A 19,425-nucleotide genomic window follows, 5' to 3' on the forward strand; every position below is an offset into this window, starting at 1 on the left:
CAGCCTCTGTTGAGAGAACCCTGACTATCTCATTGTCTGTTTGGAGCACAATTAAGTCCACTGCTTAATAAATAGAACCATAATAAAAATCCCTCACTTGAGTTAAAAATGAATGGAAGAGAAGTCCAGGTGGGAAAGACAGAGGGGCACCGATGAGGGTCCATACTCCCCATCACCTTGTATTTCTCCACAGCAACTATAATTCTATATATTTAATTTTAATTTAATTTAATTTTTTTTTTTGGCTCAGGGTACAGCCTTTTACACCTACTGCTAACTGCTGTTACCAAGAATCTGCGGGTGGGGCACTGTTTTATGGGAAGTTTTTAAAAGAAGGCTGTTCAACCCAAGAACGAGGAGAGGGGATGGGAGCTGAAGGCTAAGAGAGGTGTTTTCAAAATAATTTTTTAAAACTGCGGTAAATATTAAACTTAATTTATTTAGCTCCAGGCATGAGGACCGGTCGTGGGTAGAAGGAAGCAAGTTAAACTCACTGGCAAGAACCCTGAAGTAGCGAGAGCCCTCAGAAGACAGGGCGTTGGAGGAGCCGGGCCGGCCAGCGGTGCGCAGGGAAGGGTGGTGTTCACCTGGAGCCCGGGGCGGGGTGGCACAGGGCCTTGTGGTCACAGGTCAGCGGGGGCGTCTTGGGTTGGTGACTGGGAATACACCACACAGGGAGCAGGACTGTCTTCCCGAGGCGTGGCTCGGCGAAATGCGCGCGCCCCTCAGTGCTGCCGGCGCTTCAAAGGCCCAGATGGCAGGCTGGCGAGGGGGCCCCAGGTTCCTGTTGCTGGCAGCGCCCCTGGTCCTAGAGGAAGGCCCCTCGCGCGGCCCCGCTGCGCCTGGACGGCAGGGCGCAGGGGCGCTAGGGGCGCTCGGAGCCTGTCCTGGGCGCTGGGGCGCTGGAGCCACTCAGGCGCGAGGGCGACAGGGCGGGCGGGGGCGCCGGGGGCAGTCGGAGCGGCTCCGGGGCGGGGGGGGGCACTCGGGCGCAGCGGCAGGGGTGGGGGGGGCGGGCCCGGGGCGCTGGGGCGCGGCGGCCGGGAGGAAGTGCGGGCCCTGCCCGGGCGCATTAAGGAAGTTGCCCAAAATGAGGAAGCGCCTCGCGCTGGGCGGCTGAAGCCACTCCGGCAGCGGGAGGAGCGAGGACGAGCGAGGACGAGCGCGCCGTCCCGCTGCGCCCCGAGCGGCCCCGGCCCCGGCCCCGCGCCCCGCCCTCGGCTCACCTGGCACAGGTAGGTGTGCCGCGCGCTCCCTCCGCCCGCAGCGGGGACGCGGAGCCCGCGGGCACCCACGCGCGGGGGAGATGCGGCCGTTGCCCCCCCCCACCCCCCGGGCCCAGGTCTGTGCCGGCTCCCGGGCGGGGCAGATGCGCTCAGGGCCTCAGGCCTTTGACAAAGGAGGGACGATCTGATTGCCTCTTTTGAATCAGAGCCGGTAGGTGCTGCCAGCTTTTGTCCTAAACCCAGCGCGTCTGGGGGTCGGGCCTGTCCGGGCGGTGCGGAAGCCGCGCGCGGGTGCGGAGAAGCGCGGGCCCGGAGTCCCTGGGCGCCAGCCAGAAAGCGCACATTTTCGTTTGGCCATTTTACAGATCCCCTGGAAAATTCCACTGTATTTACGGGAGTGACTCAAGGTGCAAATGCTTCTGTGCCTGCAGAGGGTTTAATATGTCCACGCCTTTTCCTACAGAAAGAAAGAGCAGTTGCATAAAAACATGAAACTTCCTTAGCCACCGCTAAAATTTAGCGGGATTGCTCACTGTGACACATTTTCATGGCAAAGTAACTTAATTAGCCAGTAAGGGACTTGGAGCAAAGTGTAGCACCCTGTAAGTTTGAGTTAAATACTGTTTTGGCAATATGGCTCCAGAACGTTAAGCCCACCTACATTACTGTACAAAGGCAGTTCAGTTTTAGGTTTACTCGAATGTTCGAGAACTAGAAAGCCCGTCACTAGAGAAGTTACAGTTTGAATCTTTTGTTGCAGGTTATTTTTATCAGTTTGCCTGAATCACTGAAGATTCCATTGATCCCTAGCAAACCTTAACTAGCAGGCGTTCCTTTCCTTAAACCCTGGAAGCATGTCAGCGCGTTGTTAGGAGTTGGAGATGCCCCACATCTCAATTTTCTAGTTAAAAAGGAGTTCATCTTGTGATGACTTGGAATTCCTGGAAGAAATGGAAATGATTCTAGAGGCTGAAGTCTTTGTTTTAGTAAGAACAAATTCATTGCTACTAGGAAGACAGCATTTCAATTAAATGCAACTGAATTCATTGATCTGCCTCGCCCCCCAAAAAAGTCCATATAGTGCACGAATATATTTATCCTTGAGCTAAAACGTCGAAAAACTTGTAGAGTATTAAGTGTTTTAAATGAGAAATCCTGTCTGTTAAAATTATTTTATCAAACAATTTTGTCCCTCCTCCATTATACTTTTGTTTTGATGTGTTTAGAGAAATTTTGCAGTAAAATAGAAATGGATTTGGATTCTCTGTATGTGGAGTGCTTTCATAGGTAGGATTTTATAAATAGGCTTAATAACTAGAATGTTTTTAATGTTTTGAGCTAGGATAAAAATTGAGGTATATACTTTAGGTCTTACCCTTTCCCAAGGGAGGAAATTGACAGATAATTTTATTGCTAGATCTGTATTTAAGAAATAACTCACGGTAGTCTTCTTTAGGCTCATATTTAGTATTCTAAGCACAGGTCTGATTTCTCTGTTTTTATTTAATTTTCCTTTTTTTAAAAATTTCTCTGTTTTTACACCAAAGACTTCTTAGTATGCTGTCACTTACACAGTACATAGCACGTCCATACTTATTTTCCAAAACCCTTGTGCTGATATGTTTTGGAATCGTGGGTTTTTCACAACTTAGAATTCAAATTGAGGCTCTAAATTTCAGTACTGAGAAAAACATTTCTCAGAATTTAGAAAGGTACTGCTCCCTGAGCAGCCTCCTATAATCCCACCTGTTCATATATCTGCACTAACAGTGTGATTCGTCCCGCTCAGTGGAATAAACAGACTATAAATAGCTGTGTGTCTGTTTAGGGCAGATGTTGTCACCAAGTGAGTTCCCTAAAACTTACCTCAAAACCTTGTTTCTCTGAGCTTTTGCGCATTAGGACTTAAGGGACCCTTTAAGACTCCTAGGGGCTATTGTTTACTTTCGGAAATAGATTGCATTTCTACTGCGCAGTAGCTCACACCTTCTGCGATTAAATGGGCAATTGTGCCTTTTCGGGGAGTCTGAAATAGCAAGACTTCGCTGAAATTTCGGTGATAACAATCACAGTACAGATCCCAGTGAGAATAGCATGTTTCTGATAAACAGTGCTCTCAAACAGCAAGGGTTCCGAGGTCGACGATTTCAGAGCAAGATCGCAGGGAGGGTACTGCCAGCCTTTATAGGTTCAGTGTCTTTGGAAGAACCGCTGTTCCTGTCCCCTCCACGCCTGGCTCGCTGTCTGCCTGTTATCTGTGCCTAAGGAATGGCCGAGTACTTTTCCCAATCCGAGCTAATTTTTGCTTCATCCTCACTCCTCTCCCCCGGATCCCCATTTGCAAGTTTTAACATTTTCTTCCCTTTCTGGATTGGTTTCCCTGTAAATGAGTAGAGAAACAATGAACTCTTTAGGCCCTTGGGGGAGAATTATTTTTTAAACATTCATGCACTGAACTTTTTTTTTTCTTTTAAAACAATTGAAATCAAAAGGCAGAGTCTTCTTGAGAGACTGGAATTAAAATTGCCCAAATTAACGGTGTCTCATCTCTTGCTCTTCTGCCTTGCATTTCAACAGGTCGGTTCTTTTTCACTTAGAAAAGCAGGTTTTTGTTTTGTTTTGTTTTTGGCTAAGAATTGTGGAAAGATTAGTATGAAACTAGACAGAGCGGATTTGAAAGGAGAAGTTCATTCATTCATTTGGGTGTTATATTAGCAGGCGCATTTTCTTTTTTTTTTAAAACTCTTTTTTTTTTTAAGATTTTATTTATTTATTTGAGAGAGAGAGAGCACGTGAGGGGGGGGAGGGTCAGAGGGAGAAGCAGACTCCCTGCTGAGCAGGGAGCCCGATGCGGGACTCGATCCAGGGACTCCAGGATCATGACCTGAGCCGAAGGCAGTCGCTTAACCAACTGAGCCACCCAGGCGCCCAACAGCAGTTTCTACGAGCTTATAGTTTGTCTGACAAAATGTTAGCTCGTATCCATTTGAGAATTGTTTGCCTTTAGAAATTAATTATGTAAGTTTTTTCCTATGGATCTTGAAAGGTGGTTGAATTGGAATCTTAAATGCAGTCACACTTAGCTAAGGCCTAAGATACGAGTACAGGAAAGAATATTGAAGTTGTATTACAGTAGGTTTAACGAATCAAAAATGGCTCTCTCTTGATCTGTCCATTTCTGGAAACCACCAGAAATGGGTTTTGGAGGCTGCCAAAGACTGATGGTTAGGAGGAGGGACTGGGTGTTGAACAAATATCAGTGACACCCCAATTACGAAGGAGGGTGGACTAGCAGCTTTTATGACGGATGGTACCTGGTCAGCAGCATCATCTGTCCTGGGGTCCCTCCCTCTGGCGCTGGGGTCCCGGGTGCTGAGCTGGAGAAGGCGTGACCCCCCTCAGGGCAGTGCGGGAGCATTGGAAGGGGCCCAGGGCGGGAGGGTAAGTGAGGCACAGGCCCAGGGATGGTCAAAACAGCGAGTGGGCAGCGGGGAAGGATGGCCGAGGGCCCCAGGCCCAGTTTTAGAAAAAGCCACAACTTAGATATTGGCTTGTTTATCTATGCCCTGTGTGGCTACAACAAGCGCTTAAATGTCCAACATGTGACCTTCTGCTCTCCCACTACAGCTGTTTGTCTTAATTGATAAATCTTCATTGCATTCTGGTCAGTCTGATAATTTCTTAAAGCTGCCTGTTTCTGCTAACTTGTCGTGGAAATGCTTTGGTGTGGCCAGAGTTGAGTTTTGCTTTTATGAAATTCGACTTTATAACAATACCTTCCCACCCTCCAGTGCTGCTCCCCAGAGCAATCTTTTCATCTTTTTAGCTATCTCTTCTAGAATTCTCCACCTTATTTCCTGATAATATGCTCCTTTGTTCTTGGTTTCGATGTGTCCGTGTTAGACCGTGTCTGCCAACTTCCTGCCCTGAGCCAGGAGCACGCGGCAATCCCAGACCACCACCACCCACGGTAGTCATGCCGTAACTGGGGGCTAAGAAGCCTCTTTGGAATCGATTGTGATTATATTGATTGCTAGAGAGAGGTGCATAATATAGTTCCAGTTTATTTCTTGGAGCCCTTTGTTGTTTTTCCTGGGTACACTCTTGCCTCTGTGTCTTCTCAGTAGGCTCTGTGCCTATGACAACGTCTCCCCAACTCTCTGACGCAAAGCCAGCCCCCCCACTCGCTTTCCCACCGCACCAAGTAAACCAGGCGATCGATCCGTTCCATTTTTCTCTTTTTTTTCTGGAACGCTTCGTCTTCTTGCTCGAGTCTGATGGCTTCCCCTGTCTCGCTGCACACATATTAATAAGGGAAGCCTGTCCGGGGAAATTGCTTGACTAAAGACATTTTTCGCAAAGTGCCTGTCAGATCTTTGCTCTACCTTTGGGGTCTTAACATACCTCTGATCAGCAGCATTCACGTACAGTGTACCCATTAAAAATCCATGGTAAAAATTTTTGAAAGCATTTCCTCAAAACTTTTTATTTCTGTAAGATATATATGTGTGTATATATATATGTGTGTGATGTATATATTATATATAATATATAGTCATTCCAGTTTTGGCATCTGCATTTTACATCCGTTTTCCTGTCACCTTTGTATTTGCCGTGACATTAGTGTTTTATTATTCAGTTGATGGGAACATGTATTTTCCCAGGAATGGGGAGCCCACATTGCTTTTTTTCAGATGCTTGGCCTGGATCCCTTGGTCCTGAAGCGTGTGCTGTGTGATTTTAAATGACATTCCCAGGGAAACTTCCCTTGCGCTAGTCACGAGATGCTGGATGGAATCATGTTGCCTGAGCAGGTAGCTGTTGGAGGAGGGGAGCCACGGTGCAGGTGACTCGCCCGGGGAGGGAAGGCATCTGTCAACACACTCACACCTCCGTGGCCATGGGATGCGTTGGTTCTTGGAGCATCTTGGGGATCAGAGCTCCTGAAGTCCACTTTGTGAAATGATTGGTGACCTCCTGCTGCCCCTTTATAAGATCCTCGGGTGTTGCTTGGGTGGAGGTAGATGTTGTGGTTATTTTCATCTTAAATGCTAAGAATATTTGAATCATTTGATTGTTATAGGTCTTCCTGAGTATCTTTATCAACAGTGGTTGAGAGTAGGGGTCTGAAGCTCCTTTGGGTTCAAGTCCCATTCTGTTTTGAAACTACTGTTTTGGTCTTTAGGAATGGAACGATCACAGGGGGTTTCATGGTGAGGCACCACGGGGACCCCGGGTGCAGTGCCCATTCCTGGCCTGTGGGTAGGACGGACGTGGCCATCTCCGCCTCTCCCAAGGGAGTGGCTGTGAATCTTCTGCAATCTTGGGGGGAGGCTAGTAATAGCACTCCCAAACAGGTCACAGATGAATAAGTACTATTTCTAAAGTGAGTTTCTCTGACCTCCAAGTCGGGAGAAGCTTCTAGCATTTTTTTTTTTTTTAATGTGTTAAGTGCACGACATGCCCCAGTACGTGTCCATCAGGGAAGAATTCGGATTTGACAACACCACTAACACTCACCTTGACCAGCTCCCCCCGCCCCAGCCCACCCTCGGTGGGAGGGAGGTGTGTTTTCTTCCAGCCTTGGCCCTGTGCGTTGTATGTGTGTGTGTGCGTGTGTGTGTTCTTAACACTAGTATCATTCTGCAACTTTCTTTTTCTAATCAACCACATGCCTGGGGGTGAGGAGGTCTTCCTATCAGCGATCACTGCAATTTATTCCACAGACTAGAAAATAAGCTCATTTACTGACAGACATCTAGGGTCCCCCCCCCCACCAATTTTTGATATTATATTAACACCACGCCTCTCACCAAGCGAGCTAACCAGCCACCTAATTTTTATGAACAAAGCTGCAGTGAATGCACTTTTTCTCTCATTTTTTTCCTTCTTTTGCCCTCTGCATTATGTTTCACAAAACCAGCAGGTTACTCCTCATCTCGAGAAAGATCTTAGCCCTGTCCATCCTGTTACGAAGTCCGTCTACAGAAGCTGTTATATTCCAGCAAGCAGGTGGTTAATTTCTAAGGAGTGTAGTTAATCCCTTATTCTTTTTAACGATACATTTGGCTTTTGTGGTTTTTCCTAGTGGTTCCAGCTCGGACGCTGTCTTCTTACTCCATAGCCTCTGTCTTCCTTTGGCATCGGCTCGTCTGTTGGCTCATTTTGTGCCTTTCCTTTATGGGGCGAGCTTTCCTGCTGTGCTTGGTGTTTCTAGGATGTGTGCTGGTCTTTTTTTTTTTTCCCCTGAGGTGCCGTAGGAGTTCATTTTCTGGGTCTGCATTTGTTCTGTGGCTCTCACTGAGCCTGTGCCCCTTGCAATAGGAAGGGTGAGGTATGCACAGGGCAGGGGGAACCAGGAACCAGGAACCAGGAACCAGTGTGTGGGCTGCAGCCCTGCCTCTCCAAACGCATGTCTTTCCTGCGGAGGGACTGCTTAGCAGGGAAGGGGGGCAGCGGCCGAGGAGCTGGAGAGGTTTGGGCTGCCTGGCTGCTCCGACCCCCCCACCCCTGCCCTCCAAGGCTCTGGCATTCCCAGGGCACCGCAGCCTTGGGCCCGCTCCCCCTTCACGGCCGCCCCCCTCCTGTACGTGGACTGTGGTTTCCCTCGCCAGGCTGAGCCCACCTTGCTTTGTCTTCTGGGGTGGGCAGCAGCTTGCCGTCCGCTGGCGGTATGCCTCCCTTGCTTCCCATCGTGGTCACGGACTCACAGTCTGTCTTACCGTGTTAATGCTGTTTCTTGCCTTTCTCGGCATTTATAGCTGCTGCACAGGCTTGGAGAGGAACTCCACCACTTCCTTTTCTTAGCAACCCCGATCAGCTGATGGTCATAGCTGTGGAGGATGTGACAGCGAGGAGGAAGGAGGGGAGCTCACTAGAGCGGCCTGGACTACAGGCCCAGCGCGGCTTTGGGGTTCGCGGTGGCCCGGGAAGCTGCACCAGCCACCCTGGGGCTCAGGCAGGAAGTGCACCCAAGGAGAGGGCTGCCCTGTCATGTCTGGGCTGACGATTAGGATGTGGCCGGTCCAGAAGCATCGCTCGCTCAGAAGCACGTGTAAGGATGCACAGGGTGTGAGGGTGGGAGGGGGCTTGGGGACCATCTCACTCACCTGCTGAGAAGGTGAAGTGACTTGTCCAACTGCTGAGGGGTGTCACTGGATTTTGAAGCCTCAAACCGATGTGCGGCTCATCCAGACCCGTGATTCTTACCTGCTGCTCTGATAAGGCACGTACAGGGATCTGCCATGGTGCCTATCGAGGAGGTGGAGAGTCCTGTCCACGGACACGAGGAAGCCCAAGGAGGCAGGGCGGGGGAGGGGGTCATGAGCTCAGTGCACCAGCTTTGTGTTGGGAAACTAAGCTAATTCAATAGGAATTGGACAACAAGTCTTGAATCAATGAGAGGTTAATATGAGAACGCCAGATGCTTTCACGCTTTGGCTCCTTTCAACACACGTGAAGCTTACTTCCAGGTTCCCCATCAGAGTAAACCAGAGCCACATGGAAGCTAGTTTGACAGGGCGCCCCGAGGCACCGTCTACACCGCAGGCCGCCCCACAAAGGGAAGAGTCGCTGCTCCCTGCGGGCATTTCTGCCGCCAGCGCCGGGAGGGGAGTACGAGGCCTCCTGACCCGTGGAATGGAGCAGGGGGAAGGGACGTTTTCCAAATCAGTGGCGTCCAGTTGGGGGAACACTTGTGATGCAGGCAGAACTGAAGTGGTCCGGTCAGGGAAGGCAGCTCGCGAGCTGCTGGGAAAGGATGCACTCTAGAAGGAAGGCAGAAGGCCATGTGGGGTTCCCGCCAAGGAGTACAGGTGTCTGCAGACCCACACACACAGACACATGCGAGCGCGCGCCAGTTAACCCTTCCAGCTCATCTCTTCTAAGGAAACTCTGGAAACACGTGCATATCCATCCAGAGAGGAATGGTGTTCGTTTGCTAGGGTTGCTGGAACAAAAGACAAAAGACGGGGGGGGTGGCGGGTTACATAAAGGTTCTGGAGGCCTGAGGTCTGAGATCAGGTGTCAGCAGGGAGGCCTCTCTCTCTGGCTTGTGGATGGCGTGTCCGCCCTGTGTCCTCACACCTTCTTCGTTCTGTGTGCCTCTCTGTGTCTTAACTTCCCCTTTTTATGAGGACGGCAGTCATATTGGATTAGGACCCACCATAATGGCCTCATTGGAACTTAATCACCTGGGTAAGAACTCTCTTTCTAAATAAAGTCTCATTCTGAGGTCCTGGGAAGTTAGGACTTCAACACACGAATCCGTGCGATGTGGTGGGTCAGCCTGGCTCCTCCTCACAGTGACCTGCTGCCAAGAGCACAAGGGGACTCCACGGGCCTCACCATGAGAAGACCCAGGGACACAATGAAACACAGGGTGGGTAAGGGGAGACGGGATCCACGGGATCTTAAGACACAGGTGCAGTGGACAGTGGAGAAACAGGCCCAAAGTGTGGAATGTTAGCACAAGGCAAGCAGGGCATCTGCCATCTGTCAGGGAAGGGAGCATGGGGTATTAGTTAGTGGCCTTGGAAAACCTTTACTTCTTATACCAAAGTAAGTTCCAGGCTGAGCAGAAGATAAAAATATAACAATAAGATCATAAAAGAAAAACTTGGGCAAGTTTTTAAATAATTATGGTGTGAAGAAGGCCTTTCTAAATATGATAGAAAATACGAAACCAAGGAAAAGATTGATGAGTATCATTTCCTAACATTTTAAGCAAGTTTCTATACAAATGATAAAGAATGTATAAACAAGTGGCAAAAACCCTGCAAAAGATTTATTTTCAGTGTCCGTGGTGAAGGACCAATAGCCTTGACATGCAGTGAGTTCTTTCAGATCAGTGAGAAAAATGAACACAGTCCAATAGAAACCTCTACCAAGGATACAGACAAGCAATTAAAAAGGCAAATGAGCCCAAAGTGCATGGACATACCCTGCCTCTCTGCTCTGAGCATTGATTTAAGGGTCTGCTGAGTGACAAGGTATGGGGGAAGAGAGACACACAGGTGGACGCAGGCAGGATTGTCTTCTGAAATTTAAAACACGCATGTGCTTTGACCAAATAGTTTCACTTTTAGGAACTTACTACACATATAAATTCACAAAAGTGAAGCAATATATATGCATACAGTAATTCGTTGCTGCATTTCATTTTGTAATACAAAAAAAAAAAAAAAAACAGGAAAAGAAAGGAAAAAAGAAATACACATCACAAGAGGGCCTGGTTGAATCAGGTGTGCTCTGTCCATGCCTTGTAATCCCGTGTGGTGGTCTTTCTAAAAACGTGGGATCTTTGTAGACCAAGATATAAAGATGTCCAAGTTATAGTCGGTGAAAAAGCGAATTGTGGTACATCGCTATGTATTTTCTAAAACACATTCATACACATGACGAAGGAGGCCACGTGGATTATTTCCTACATTTAGATGGAGGTCTGTCCGCTCAGGTATGCACCGCACACGCACAAGTACGCGCGTGGTCTGGAAGCAAAGGCACCGGCTGTGAGCAGCTATTACCTGGGGAGGGCAGTAACGTCAGTTTAGAGAAAAAGTGACATGCACCTTTTGACTCTGCATGCGGAAGTTTTTGGTATTTACGGTGATATTGATCAAATGAGGAGGTTTGCTCGGGCTGAGACTGGGGGAGAGCAGACACAGGACAGAGCATCCCCCGTGACTGGATGTCGGTCCCCGAGCGAGGAGGTGGGCCTCCAGAGGTTTGCCGGCTTGCTCGAAGTGGTGCAGCTGGGGCCCTCCTGCGTGCTCTGGCAGGTGGCTCGCCTTTGGACGTTCGTGAAGGCTCCCGCCCCTTCCCCCACCGAGTGCAGCAGCTGAGGTTGAGAACAGGTGAGCAGGGCTTTAGAGCACACAGGCACATCTTTAAAGCCTAGCAAAATTGCCATCGAGTTTGACTGTGTTCGTGTGCTGGGCGTAATGGTGGCTGTGCGTGCCTTTGATTGCAAAGACTCCGGTCCGTCCGCACCTGTGCATGGGCGCGTGGGAAGAGCGAGACCTCACACGTCTTCACACTGTGGACACCCCCTTCCTTTTGCACTTGCATCACGAGGTCTGGATGTCTGAAGTTGGGGAAGAAGGGGTGTGAGCCTGAACGTCAGGGCGTTCACTGCACAAGCCAGCAGACTGGTAGGAGGTGCAAGCATGAGGAATGATTCTCTGGGAAAGAATGTGCACCCGGGTCTGAGAGAAACACTGGCCTGTCGCGAGGGCATTGCACGGTTTCCATTTGTCAGATGACTCTTCAGCATTACCCCAGCTCCCCTGTACTTACTTGAGATGGTTTTTTCTCACGAGGACTCGAACAGTTTCGCTCAGGGTTGAGAGCTGGGGCCCTGGGTTCTTGGTGGCTGTGGCTTGGCTTCGGGGCCTCGCCGGCTGCAGCGGATGGTGACAGGGGCCTGCTGTCACTGTGGGCCATTTGGGGACAGTCTGTGGCTGTGCTTTCCCCGGGGCTGACTCTGTTCATCCATGCACGCACGTGGGACACGGAGCTGTACTTCCACGGGGAGCTCCCAGGACTCATCCCACGTGCCCATGTTTGTATTTGTAACAGAACTTTTAGGACCACTCCAGTGGTCCTCCAGTCCCTCCCTGGGGGCAGCAGGGTGGCAGAGGCAGACAAGGCACGTGGGTCTGGAGTCCATCATTCACGGAAACTTATTAGGTTCTTTCTTGCTAGCGCATCTCCAAAATGAAGCTGGAGGATTCCAGGTGCAAGATTCTGGGGCCTGCAGATGCAAGAGTCTGGGGCTCACAGACACAGGATTCTGGGGCTCACAGATGCACGGTGCAGAGCACCAACGTTCTGGCTTGCCTGCCGGATGGTCGTGGCTCGGTGCGGGGAAATCCAGGCGTTTACATAGTGACCTCTGTTCGCCCGGGGAGTGAAAAAAGGGGTCCTTTAAGAGCAACATGATTTTAGAAGACCGTGGGAGGGTCACAGAAACAGAGTGGCCCTTACCCGACAGTGTCACTTTGACTCCGAAGCAATCCCACTGCTCTCTAGCGATGCATCTGGGGAGCCTGCTGGGTTTCACCGAGCAGCAAGCGGGGGATGTGCTTGTCCTCCTGTGCCCAGTCATTGGACAGCAGCACCCCCTCCTCACAGGGTCATGGCCTCCCTCCTGCCCTAGAGCACCGAAACACTCCGTGGCATTATTTGGGGCCCTGCCATGCGCTTCTAAAACTTCCATTTGGAGACTGTGCCACAGACCCGTCTGCGTGCTCTGTGCTCCCAGCTCGGCATCGCTTTGTGTGCACACATTTCAGTGTATCACGTATGCTTTGGATACAGTGACTATTTGCTATTTGGTATAGGTATTTGGAGTAAAATGTCTCTCCCCTTAGTAAAAAGAAAGCCCACACTTGGCCTCAGGAGGAGAAATGTCTGAAAGGGAGAGATGTCTCGAGGTGACTTTGCAGGATGATCCCCAACTGTCCCATCATGTTGGTCACGGGCTCCGCTGCTGACACCGGACCCGGGTGGGGACAGAGGCCTTTCCCTCGCTTCCCTGCCAAGGACCGAGAACCGTGTGGTTCCATATAGCACCACCAGCCACATGTGGTCATTTACATTTCAAGTACTTAAAGGGAAATACAGTTTTAAGATCGGTCCTCTGCCACACTTGAAGCCATGCATTCAAGGGCAGGAGCCCCCCGTGGCTCGTCGCTCCGTGGGGGGCAGAGAGTGGAGCAGCCTTTCCCTCATGGCAGCACGGGCCAGCCCCATGCTCTTTCTTGCTCTTTCTTCCCGGAGTCAGGGGACACAAGCTTCTACCCCCTGCCCCCGAAAATGCTGCCTGTGGAGAGTGGATTGTAACAGTTGCCACTTTTCCACATGCGGACCTGGATGCCTCCCGTTTCCTTAAAGGGCTCTGACCCCAGGGCGCCCACATCCTTCCGATGAGACCCAGAGTTTTGTCCACAGGATCTGGTCCAGCCCAGTCATCTGCATAGTGACATCTACACTACAGCCTTCCTTGACACATGCATGCACATGCATGTCATACACATGCACAGAGCACACATGTCTCACGTGTGGACGTGAGCATGCACACACCCATGGAGAACACACACGCATGTGTACATGCACACCCACACGCCCCCACGCATGCAGCATACACACACATGCACACACCGCACAGAGCACACCTATCGCACGCACGCAGGTACACACACACACACCAGGATAGCCTAGCTCAGTGACGGGTCGGTATGAGCCGCAGAGAGACTGGGGTGGTTTCCGGTTGCTGCCCTGGCGCGCTCCCGAGGGAACACAGCCTTGGAGAGAGTTACTAACTGCTGTGTCCTTGGTCATGCATACTTGGTTCAGTATAGTTCTGGAAGAATCAACTAGTTTCTTGTTCAAGAGGATTTTGAGGTAATGGAGAAAACCTTAGTACTTGTTCATTTCTCTGCAGTTAAAAAAAAAAAGTCCAACATCATTTTCTCAAAATATTTGAGATCGGAGTTTCTGTCCATTTAGAAAGGGACGTCTGAAGAGGGAACACGTTCCAACTAAGGCAGAAGGAAGAAAATCGTGCAGATCTCATGCCGTGCAAGAAAGCAAGGTCTTTATTTCCGGGAGTGTGCACCGTGTGCTCACGTGTGCTGAGCAGAGGGGTGGGCGTCCTGGGGAGACTTTGACCGCACAGGTGCCCATCCCGCCAGGCGGGACCGCCCCAGCTGGGCGCCTGTCCCTGTCCCCGAGGCTCCAGCCCTGCCTCGCCCTCCATCCGTGCACTTTGGCCTGTTTCTGGACTCCTGTGCTGCTTATTTGGGCGAGAGATAAAGCGGCACAAGATAGCAGTTCTGAAGGGTTGGGGAATTCTAGAACTTTCTTTCATGATTCAGCCTGTTGTCAGGAAGTGTAGCAACACGGGCTTCCTAAACTTAGCTCGGCGCCTCGCCGCCCGCCCGCACCACCGACAAGGCGGCCAGGGGCGAGGCGCTCTCACCTGCGGGACTGTGTTCGCAGCGCTGCTGTGTCTGAGGGTTCGGGGTGAGGATCCCCGTCGGGGCAAGGGTTTGCCGGAATGCCGCCTGCACATTGCTGCCTCTTCCCCAGCAATGTTACTGCTCACCACCCCGGGCCGGCTCTGTCTGGGTCAGCGTGGAGCCCCAGAACCTTCGGTGCAGAGGCGGCTGGCCTGGAGCAGCGGTTCTGCGTGCCCCCTCCCCCCCCCACCCCCCCGGCTGCACCAGTCACCTGGAGAGCTTCCAAACCCCACAGACGGCTGGCCCCGCCCCGGGAGGCTCTGAGCAGTTTGGGGCTGGAGCTCCATCACCAAGCACTTAAAACAATGAATCACCCGGGCTATTCTAAGCTGTAGTCAGGGTGGAGAAGCATTGCTGTGGTCTAGAACTTTCTTGGGTTTGTGAGTCGAGCTTGCTCAGGAACGCAGACCTCTTAGGATTCTTGCATGAGGAACGCCTCGGGCAGCAGGTGTCCTGGGGCTCCACCACGGTGGTGGTCTGCACCAGAGACAAGCGTCTGCAGTGGTTTTGAAGCCACGTCTGGAAGGGGGTAGCCCTGCTCGGGCCTTCCGATTCTGGGGAGACCATCAGAGCCTTCCTACCATCCATGGCACTGTGGTCCATGGTCCACGTACCCCTGCCCCCAGCCCCAAGCCCGCTGGACCGTCGGCTCGCGCTGGGCACACGGGCCCCTCGGGACCGGCTCCCACCCTCCGGCCTCGAGGGTGGCCGGGGAGAGGTCTGAGGTCAGTCATTCACGCTCCCTGATAGGCTCCCGGGCTAGAGAATCCAGGGGAGAAGTCCTCTGGGTTCTGAAAAGTGACTTTAATTAAAGCTCTAAACGTCTGCTCCATTCCTTCATTGAACTTTAACACTTCGGGGACATGGATCTTGCCTATTGGGGTCTCCTTTGTCTTTCTAGTGTTTTTGTGCTGAATTCTTGGTGGATTTGTCTTTCAACTTTCTCGAGCTACTCCACCCTGTCCTTCGTGCTCTTCATAACCAAGCGCCTGTTCTCGCTCTGCTTTCCCACCTTCCCCGACCTCTGCCGCTGACTTCTCGTGACCCTCCTTGCCTCCCCATCTCCCCCACTAACGTTTGCATCTCCAGTTTGAGCTGCTGTTTTAACCAAGCGATTATTCTGGTAAGTGCTTTGATCCCATGGCTGTGTGTGTGGGCTTGACTTCATCTGCCCCTTGGGACAGTCTTCCGGTGAATGTTCTTTATGCCCCACCTGTCTCTCTTACTCTTCTCTCCTTGGGTTCTCTTAGTGTCACTGTGCAGACCCAGGGCAGGTTCCTCCCTTGGAAATGAGTGGCCCAGGGTGGGTTCCAGGCCAGCAGAGTTTTCCTCTTCTCAGTAATGCTGTGTGTGTGTGTGTGTGTGTGTGTGTGTGTGTGTGAGAAAGAGAGAGAGAGAGAGAGAATTGGCTTAATATTTATTTCTTCCCAAAGAGCCTGCCAGCCATTCAGAATCTCTTCTTTGCCCTCAAAACATGGTTGATCCCCCACTGCTCTGTGGGAGCCCTGCTCTGTGGGCTTTGCCCAAGGTCTGCAGCTGCCCCCATGTTCCCTGAGGGTCTTCGTGCTCCCGGGGTGAGCCTTTGCTGCATTGGGTCCTGCTCCCACAATCGGGTGTTTGGGGTTAGAGGGGTCTACTACTGATTCCCTGGCATGTCTCCTTCTGGTTCCCGTTGTGGGGTTATTTCAGAGAGGAGTTGGTCGTGACATCCTTACTTTGTCAACATGCATGCTATCTGATGTTTTGCTATTTATCTTACAGAGCGTTTGTCATTTTTTATTAAACGACTAAGTTTCTGCAGGAACAGTTAAGAATAAACAGAAAATACATTCAGAATGACCAAAAAGAGTTCATGTGGCACTCTTTGCTTCTACCAGCCTCTCCGATCTGCGTGGCCAAGCAGAGCTGTTTCCTTGGCTGGCTCTGTGATCTCTTCAGCACATTGATTTATTGACCAAGTTCCAGCAGCCAGGAACAGTGCTCGGTGCTGGGGCTGGAGCAGTAGCCAAGATCCTTCCCTGCACTCAGTCTGTTTCTGGTCAGACTGCAAAAAAGAACAGGAGCCCAGCCCCAGGCCTCGATCACAGATGACCTCATTTATTCCTCATGACAACCATCATTTGGGGGAAATTTTAAATATACAGAAAAGTGCGGCCACACTCATAATTAACAAATGTTGCCATTTTACCTTTTTTCTTCCTCTTTTTTTTTTTTTTTTTTTGCCCTTATATCTCCTCAAAGAACATTCCACATAAAGTGAAAGCTACATCCTTTGTATGGAGAGTAATTTGCCCAACACCAGAGAGCTGGTGAGCAGCAGGGCTGATGTTCAGGCTCGGGTCCCTCCGGGGGCAAAGGCTGCTCGCTCATTCTCTTGTTTACTTTGCGCGTTGTCGTGTTGTTTTATGCACACAACATTGATTGGCTGGCCTACAGCAAATATCAACCTGTAATAGTGGGCCAGGCAGACTTGTCTCATGCCGTGGACCGATTTTTGATATATGTATATAAAACCTATGTTTTTGAGGATGCCAGGAAATTTTTGCAAAGCTGACAAATAACAGCAAGATGGGGTCGTCAGGAGCGAAGACTAAGCGAGGTTTAAGTTTTGCAATACTACTTCTGTCTCCTTACCGTTGTATGCATTTTACAATAACTACTTGCCCATCTTATCTGTGTGTGACCATGGATGCCCTTGTGAATGTTCTGGAAGTCACTCAAAATGGGTGAAGGATGAATCTACAACTTACATTTAGGATATCTTCTATAAGACAGGGTACACTCAATCCCCATGAGTCGCAGATTCTGTGTCTGCGAATTCACGTACTCGCTGAAATTCACTCGAGGCCGCAGACCCGAAGCTCACGGGCTCTCGAGGTCCTTTTCGGACGTGCAGACGGCGGCAGGGCGTTGACTCACCGGGCCACGCACGCTCCTGCTGAGGTGGATGAGGCGCACTCTGCCCACGTGTCATCTTTGTGTCAATCGAGTTTCACATTTTAAAAAAAATTTTCTGCCTTTTGTTGGTGACTTTGCAGTTTAAACCTGCCTGTGACCCTAGCGCTGGAGTGCTGTGTGGTGCCCCACGGGCACGAAGCTGTGATGCGCCTTCTGGGGAAAATACATGTTAGATGGGCTTCCTTTGGGGAAGGGGTTGCCATGTTGCTGGCCATGGGCTCAGTGTTAATTAATTAACAATATTCAATCAGGTGTCTTAAAGCAGAAACACACCTAGAACAAGACTGTGCATTGATTGGTTGATGGGAGTGTATGACCACGGACCCCCAAGAACAAGCCTGTGTTTCCTCTCGAAGCAGTGGTTCCTTATCCACTAACTTGGTGTTCAGGGCAGCTTTTTAGGACATGATTACCACACACAAGGAGAATTGACTGTATTTTGTTTCTTTCTTGTACAAAGCAGGGAAATTCTTAAAACCAAGTTGGATTAGACTGTTTTTGTAAGAGACATGATTTTGAAACAAATGAACCATTTTACAATACAGCGAAAATCCCTTAGCCGTGCATTTCTTATTAATTAATCAGGTGACAGATTCCTCTTGAGCTCCCACAACGTGCCTGGCACCAGGCTGCTACCTAGGGGACATCAGTGAATAGGTGCAGAGGTCAGATCACAAACCTCAGGATTCAAAACAGTGTCGACGACTTGATATTTCTTTTTTTTTTTTTTAAGATTTTATTTATTTATTTGACAGAGAGAGAGGCAGCGAGAGAGGGAACACAAGCAAGGGGAGTGGGAGAGGGAGAAGCAGGCTTCCCGCGGAGCAGGGAGCCCGATGCGGGGCTGGATCCCAGGACCCTGGGATCATGACCTGAGCTGAAGGCAGATGCTTAACGACTGAGCCACCCAGGCGCCCCATCGACGACTTGATATTTCTGTTTAAAATGGTAGCAAGCCCAGTGAGTTCCCCAAACAAGAATATTCGAATTCTCACACAAGTGTTTTTCTTTTTTTTAAGATTTTATTTATTTGACAGAGAGAGACACAGCGAGAGAGGGAACACAAGCAGGGGGAGTGGGAGAGGGAGAAGCAGGCTTACCGCCAAGCAGGGAGCCCGATGCGGGGCTTGATCCCAGGACCCTGGGACCATGACCCGAGCCAAAGGCAGATGCTTAATGACTGAGCCACCCAGGTGCCCTCATAGCCAGTATTTCTGAGTAAGTATTTTTCTCATAACCAGGGACTGACTTTATGGCGGGTTTACTTCCAACTGCACAATTTGGCAACTGACAATGATGTAGTAAAATGCACACCCACTGGGGGGGGTGGCCCCTGCGGCTCACACTGTTCAGGCCCCCAGGTCATGGGAGGTCACGTTCAGCACAGGCTGACTCAGAAGGTGGGAGGCAGAAATCTTGGGGGCACATTGGGGCGGCAGTGGGCGTTTTCCTTCAGTGGGTCTGTACTGCTTCATACAGCGCAGGGGCAAGGAGATGGGTCCACACCTGCAGCGTGCCCAGGTCCCCACCAGAAGCTGATCCAGAGCTTTGTTTTTTATCAGGTATTTTGAGATCTTCCAATGCACATGCAATTTATAAACTAGGGGATAGGAAAGGAGCTCTTAAATGGCCATTTTGGTGAATTTCTGAAGGCTGAATGTGGGCTAATTTGAGAGAGAGAAACTCCCATGGGTTGCAGACTTAAACAAGGCCTCCACTTGCTTGGTTTTTTATCTCTAAATGTCTCATTTTAAAGATACTTGGGAAATGTTTTACTCAGGTGTGGTAAGACACACAGACATGGAAATGATTGTCGTGAAGGAAGAAGTCTTTACGCTCACAGATCCCTAGAAACAGCGGGTACCGCATGCCCTGCCACACGAGGAAGCACCAGGCTCAGTCAGGAGGCAGAGGGAAATGGGGAAAAGGGGGCAAGAGCCCTTGTCGTGGTTTCTGCAGGAAAGGCAAGCCAGGGTAAGCAGGCTTGAGATCAGCTCCTCTGAATAATTCCATTGGGTTCTCGGGCGTAAGGGCTGTCCACAGTTGCCAGAGACCTGGCCCTAGGGTGTGAGAGCCCAGTGGAGGAGGTGGATGTGGGATTGGTTGGCTGGGATAAGAAAGACTTACTTGTAGGAGAGAGAGACCTTTACTGTCTGCAGAAATTGTCCTACCCTGCGAAGGGCAGTCTCTCTGGGATCAGCAAGACCCAGGCATCAGAA

General features: G+C 50.5%; 1 protein-coding gene across 2 annotated transcripts in view; it reads left to right on the top strand.

Moving 5' to 3' along the window:
- Positions 1-1,171: 1,171 nt before the first annotated feature.
- SYK (spleen associated tyrosine kinase) overlaps positions 1,172-19,425 on the top strand; it is a 76,776-nt gene continuing 58,522 nt past the window's right edge. Inside the window, exon 1 of one of the 2 annotated variants that reach the window (XM_036113940.2) lies at positions 1,172-1,235. The gene's annotated coding sequence lies outside the window, so the exon portion shown is untranslated. The remainder of the gene's footprint in view (positions 1,236-19,425) is intronic. The other variant, XM_036113941.2, reaches the window with a different exon arrangement.

This window comes from Halichoerus grypus, chromosome 14 (genome assembly GCF_964656455.1).
Source record: "Halichoerus grypus chromosome 14, mHalGry1.hap1.1, whole genome shotgun sequence".
NCBI classification, from domain to species: Eukaryota; Metazoa; Chordata; class Mammalia; order Carnivora; family Phocidae; genus Halichoerus; species Halichoerus grypus.